At 59.4% G+C, this 6000-nt stretch overlaps 1 protein-coding gene across 1 annotated transcript in view; it reads right to left on the bottom strand.

The window, feature by feature from the left end:
- ANXA11 (annexin A11) overlaps positions 1–2553 on the bottom strand; it is a 40366-nt gene extending 37813 nt beyond the window's left edge. The window contains exon 1 of the mRNA XM_055325410.1: positions 2378–2553. The gene's annotated coding sequence lies outside the window, so the exon portion shown is untranslated. The remainder of the gene's footprint in view (positions 1–2377) is intronic.
- Between the last annotated feature and the right edge of the window lie 3447 nt (positions 2554–6000).

Below are 6000 nucleotides of genomic sequence, written 5' to 3' on the forward strand. Positions count from 1 at the left end.
ACTTCAGGCTCAAGGAGAGAGGGAAGAAGGAGGTGAATCCAAGAGGAAGGAGGGGGGAGCTCCAGAAAGGCCCTGGGTCCTCTGTATATCCAGCTCTCCACACAGATTTCATTGCTACACTCACCTCCTGCCTACATCAGCTTTTTTTCCCCCTCCTCTCTCTGTTCTGCAGTGAATTCCCAAGAACCCACACTAACCTATTCTGGCTGGATTCTTACTCCTGACACTCCAAACTACCCATCCTCCCCTGAATCACATGAGCAAGGCATCGCTAATCGATCTGGGCCTTCTAGGTACAACAATCCAGGCCCGCCTGTCACCCCTGCCCAGGCTCCATCAGGGAGTCAAAGGGGCCTCTCAGCCAGCCCCCTATCTCATCTCTCTGGACTATTTCCGTCTTACGGTCTCTTTTGTTGCCTACCCAAACCCAGCCTTCGAGGTCGAAGATCAAGGAAAACTTTACTTCCCTGGCCTGACTCACGCAGCTAACATCTGCAAAGCACATATATTAGACAAGGCCCATCCTGGGTGCTATGAGACCAGGAGAGGAGTAAGAAAGAGCCACTGCCCTCCAAAGACAAAGAACAGGGAAGAGATAAGACAGTGGCCATACAAACACTAAAGCAAGGCGAGTGCTGAGAAGTGGTGCCAAAGGAGTGAAGGAGGAGGAGGGCTGCATGGGCTCAGAGTATGTCTTGTCCCTTCCTGCTAGGAGCAGACCCCTGGGTGGCTCCCAGGAGGGTGGGGACTAATGGGCAGAGATTGTGAAGGAGGGCATTCTAGGAGCCCAGAATGACAAGAACTAAAGCTGAGGAACGGGCAGGAGCAGTTCAGTTTGACTGGACCCCCAGCTGCACAAAAGAAATGACCCCAATTATTACCGTATTATTACTGTTGACAGTTACAGATGATTACTTCTGTCCCAGGCCCTGCCGTAAGCTTTACCCAGCGTGGAGGACACTCACCTGGAGCACACAGGTAGGGTGTACCAGTTGCCAGTTCAGGTCAGTGCCTGGGCTGTATGGTTATAACATATTAACTAATTTAACCCTCACGAGGACCTGGTGAGGTGGGTATTACTCCCCCCCACTTTAAAGACGAGGTAACCAAGGTACAGAAGCTAGTAAGAGACTAGTAAGAGACAAGATTGGGGAGGGATGCGGGACCCCGAGGTACTGAGCACCCAATGCCAGGGCGACAAGTGTCCCTGGCATCTCACCTGGCCTATCTTGTCAGAGACCACCTAGAAGCACAGGGCAGGGCCTGGAGGGAAGGAGCACTGTTAATCCTCCTGGAATCTCCAACAATGGACTGAAGCAAGGAAGCAACAAGGAACATAATGAGAGCCATTCAGGGGTGAGCAAGAGAACACACCCTGCCCGTCCAGCTCCTGGACTCAGCCCTGCCCTCCCCTGCAAGCTTTTTGTTCCTGTTGTGTGAGCAGGGAAGAGGCTCACCCCTCAGGGCACCACTCCAGGCCTGGTGGGGTCCGGGCAGCCAGGGGTGGAGCAGGGGTCTGGGAGAGAGAACAGAGTGGCTGGCTACCCTGGATACCCAGAGTCTGTCTTAACACATCCAATCCCGGAAGCAAGGTCACTGATTGGGGGAGGGGGGACGGACAGCAAGGTCGCAGGGGGCCAAGTGTGACCTGCTTGCTCGAGCTAGAACGGGCTAGCTTCATTTCTCTCCCCCGAAGGGGAATTCAACCAATAAGCTTGGTTTCTGCCTTTTTAAGCCTTCAAAGGGCAGGAGAGAGCCCAGGGAGAGAGAAAGGTTCAAGAATCCCTCCCCGAAACTGTAGCTCAAAGGGGAAAGGCGGTGAGGGTAAACACAGGTGACCTCGGGCCGGGACGGTTCCGCATTCTCTCTAAGCGCCTCGCAAATGATCTCCGCGAGCCGCAGCTCCCAGGACTCGCGTCCTCCCGAACCGGAGGAAAGTTCCTGAAGCCAGCCTGCTCTACGAGCTCTCCTAGCACTAGCCTCTCCCGGAGGGCACCCAGGCCCTCGAGGGCTCCGCGGGTCAGCGGGGCCGGGGCCGCCGGCCATCCCCGCACCGGGTACAAGGTCGCAGGCCCACCTCGTGGTCCCCGCGGCCACCGGGACCCGCCGAGCCCCCGGCCCCGGCCCCGGCCCCGGCCCCGGGGGGGAGGCTGTGCACCGCCCGCCCCGAAGCGAGGGCAGCCAGGCCGACGCCGCCCGTCGGGGACCAGCCGGCACCAGCATCCTTCCCCCGCCCCCCCCGCCAGGCCGCGCTACCGGGAGGCGCGGGGCGGGCGCGGGCGCTCCGGGCTCCCCCGCGGGGGGAAGCGCTCCGGGCCACCTGGTCCCCGCCGCCGCCCCGCCCCGCGCCTCCGGCGGGCCGGGAGCCCTCACTCACCGGGCGACCGACCGCAGGGGTGGGGGCCGCGAGGGGCGGACGCGGGCGGCGGCGGCTCTCTCCGCGTGCGTCCCGGCCGCGGCGCCTCGGTCGGCCCGGAGCTCCGTCCCGCTCGCGCTCTCGGGGCGCTCGGGACACTCCCGGCAGGAGCGCCGCAGCCGCCGGGGCGGGGCCGGGGGAGGGGCGCGCGGGGCGGAAAGCTGCCCGGGCCCCCGCGCGCCCCGGGGCGGGGCCCTGGAAGGGGCGGGGCAGGCCCTGGAAGGGGCGGGGCCGGACCTGGGAGGGGCGGGGCCAGGCAGAAGGCGGGGCGGGGCCGGGGGAAGGGGCGGGGGGCGGAAAGCTCGCCGGGGCCCACGCGGGCCCCGGGGCGGGGCAGGGGGCGGGGCAGGGCCTGGGAGGGGGCGGGACCTGGGAGGGGCCTGGGAGGGGCCCACGGGGCGGAAAGCTCGCCGGGGCCCCCGCGCGCCCCGGGGCGGGGCAGGGCCTGGGAGGGGGCGGGGCCGGGCAGGGGCCGGGGAGGAGCCCGCGAGGCGGAAAGCTCGCCTGGCCCCCGCGCGCCCCGGGGCTGGGCCGGGCATGCCGCGGCCCCGCCCCCAGGTGATTGCCGGGAGGGCTAACGGGCCGGCCGTGGCCTCCGGGCCCCCGGGACAAAGTTGCAGGCCCTCCGGCTCCCGTGCGCGCGGAGGGGGTTCCGCGGGCGCCCGGAGGTCAGCGAGGAGCCCCTGCCCCGCCCGCCTCCTCGCGGGTGGCACCCTGAGCCCCGTTCTTGGGGAGGACATTCTCCAAGTCCCCTCCAGCCCTGCCTACTGTTGTTAGCGACCCTTCTTCGGGGAAAGGATGCTTCCCACACTCCAAAAGGTCACGCCACAGTATGGAAAGGACTTGGGAGAGCTCCTGGGTAGCTCAGCGATGGAGCATCTGCCTTCCACTTGGGTCGTTAACCCCAGGGTCCTGAGATCGAGTCCTGCATCCAGCTCCCCTGCAGGGAGCCTGCTTCTCCCTCTGCCTGTGTCTCTGCCTCTCTCTCTCTGTGTCTCTCATGAATAAATACATAAATCTTAAAAAAAAAAAAAAGAAATGGAGGTGGGGATGGGGAGAGTAGCTTCCTTAGAGGAGAAACCCAACAAACCCACTTAGCCAGGTGATCAAGGTTTACATCAAGAGAGATAAAGCGGCAGTGATAGCCTGTCCCTGTGTGGTCTTCCTCCCAAGAATACATATTCCCAGTCTGTGAGAAAAACGGGAGCAAAACCCCAGTTGAGGGATAGTCTACAAACTACTTGGGCAGAACTCCTCAAAACTGTCAAGGTCATCAAAGCCAAGGAAAACCTGCAAGGCACGTTGTTATAGCCAAGGAAAGCCTAAGGGGATATGGACAATAATATAGTGGGGTATCCTGGCTGGGATCCTGGTAAAAAAACATTATGTAAAAACTAAGGAAATTACATAAAGTGTGGATATCGGTTAATCATAAGGCACCAATTGGACTCATTCATTGTAGCAAGAGCACCATGCTAATAGGAGAGGCTTATAATAGAAGAAACCAAGGGTCAACTTCTCATTTTTTCTATAAATACAGAACCGTGCTAAAAAAAAAAGTTTATTTTTGAAAAAAAAAAGTTGACACAGATACTATATGAATATATGGTAGTTCAAAAGCAATGTTCAGAAACTGAGATTCTCTCTTTACCCTCCCAGCGTGCTTTTAGGTGTGCCCTCCACGTCTATTTCTCTGCAACACCCTGAGTGTATATATTCCCCTAGATGTACTACTTAGAAGGATGGCGCTGTGTTTTTCTGCGACGTGCCTTTTTACTCACTACCTCTTGGCGGGGAAGGGGTCTTTCCATGGAAGCGCACCTTGATCTACGCGGTTCTTCCCGAGGCCCCCAGGGGTGCGCAAGGGTGCCTGCCGGTCACCTAGGTCCTTAGGGAAGGACATTTAGGTTGCCGCCGGTTTGGGGCTCTTGCAAACAGCTTTCATGGTCCCGTTTGCATTTGCAGAACGCTGGGAGCCGGAGGAGCCGGAGGAGCCGGAGGGACTGGGCGCCTTAGGCCGAAGGGGAGACTGCGGCCTCGGCTCTGCGGGGGCGGGGGCGGGGGCGGTGCGGAGGCCGCGCCCTCGGGCCGCCCGCCGCGGGCCAGACTACGAACCCCAGGGACCCAGTCATTTTCCGCGGCCTGTGCCACACCCCCTTCCCGCAAGGTGCGGCCCTTTTTCGGGGCTGAGCTGCATTTTTTAGCGATGAGTGGGCGGGAGCGTGAAACTCAGGCCAAAGGCTGCAGGGCGCGCGGAGGAAAGGCCCCGCCCCTCCCCCAGCGGGAGAGGAGCGAGGGCCGGTGGCGCCGGGAGCCGCTGCGGGGCGCGGGGTGCCCGCGGGGGGGATGCTCGACAGCCCCCACCCCCCCCATCCCCTGAGCCCGCGGCCTTCCCAGGGAGGCCCTGTCGCCCGGCGCACGGGGCTGGGGGCTTCGTCGGGGAAGGTCACAGCGGGCGCCCAGGGCTCTGCCCGGACACTTGCGCCGCTGCCGGTGGCCCGGGCTCCCCGCGGCCTCAAAGACAAGCTTCTTGGAATAGTCAAAAAAAAAAAAAAAAAAAAAAACACCCAACCAAGCAGAGGGAATTCCTTCGGCGTGCAGCACACACTCTCTGCTCCGGGCTGAGCTTTGCAAGGCCCGGAGAGCAAACGGCTGCCCCTGGGCTCGCCCTTCAGTGACTTTCAACCATTTATTCTTAACAAACGTTATGTTGAGCTCCGACTCGGTAGGGACACTTGTGTGGGGGGAAAAGACTCTGAGGTTTGCTGTGCAAACACCTGGGTTCTGTCACTTGGAAGTGATCCGTTCTCTGGGCCTTGGTTTTCTCGCCTAGAAAATCTTCAGAATGATCTATGAAAATCTGCAAAGCAGCCACTGCTTCACTGCTGCTAGGGGCTGATTCAAATATCAAATGAGGCAAGGGAAAGTCAGGTGCTGGCTGCACAGCTCTGAGTGGTACAGGACCATTATAATCTTCCTTACATTGAGTCATTGCACAGACTGCTTTTTAAAATGTTTATTTATTTTGAGAGACAGAGAGAGAGAGAGAGAGAGAGAGAGAGAGAGGGCATGAGCAGGGGGAGGAGCAGAGGGAGAGGGAGAAGCCGACTTCTAGCTGAGCAGGGAGCTTGACCCCAGGCTCATCCCAGGACTCTGAGATGACCTGAGCCACCCAGGCGCCCCTGCACAATGTTTGAGTACAGCCAATGTGACCAGGCCTGTGCTGGATGCCACAGAGAACGACAATAAACACACACACACACACAAATAAAACCCCAAAACCCAAACCAAAAAAACTCTAAACATAGCTCTTTGCTCTAAACATAGCTCTTCTCTAGTGGAGAAACAAATAAATCATAAATACCTCACAAAATAATAGGCTTGTAAAAAGGATCCTTGGGGACACCTGGGTGGCTCAGTGGTTGATGGTCTGCCTTTGGGTCAGGGCGTGATCCCTGGGGTCCTGGGGTTCAGTCTTTCATGGGGCTTCCCCCTCCCCAGAGAGCCTGCTTCTCCCTCGGCCTATGTCTCTGCCTCTGTGTGTCTCATGAATAAATAAATAAAATCTTTTAAAAGAAAAAGTG

Source organism: Nyctereutes procyonoides, unplaced genomic scaffold, assembly GCF_905146905.1.
Source record: "Nyctereutes procyonoides isolate TBG_1078 unplaced genomic scaffold, NYPRO_anot_genome, whole genome shotgun sequence".
NCBI classification, from domain to species: Eukaryota; Metazoa; Chordata; class Mammalia; order Carnivora; family Canidae; genus Nyctereutes; species Nyctereutes procyonoides.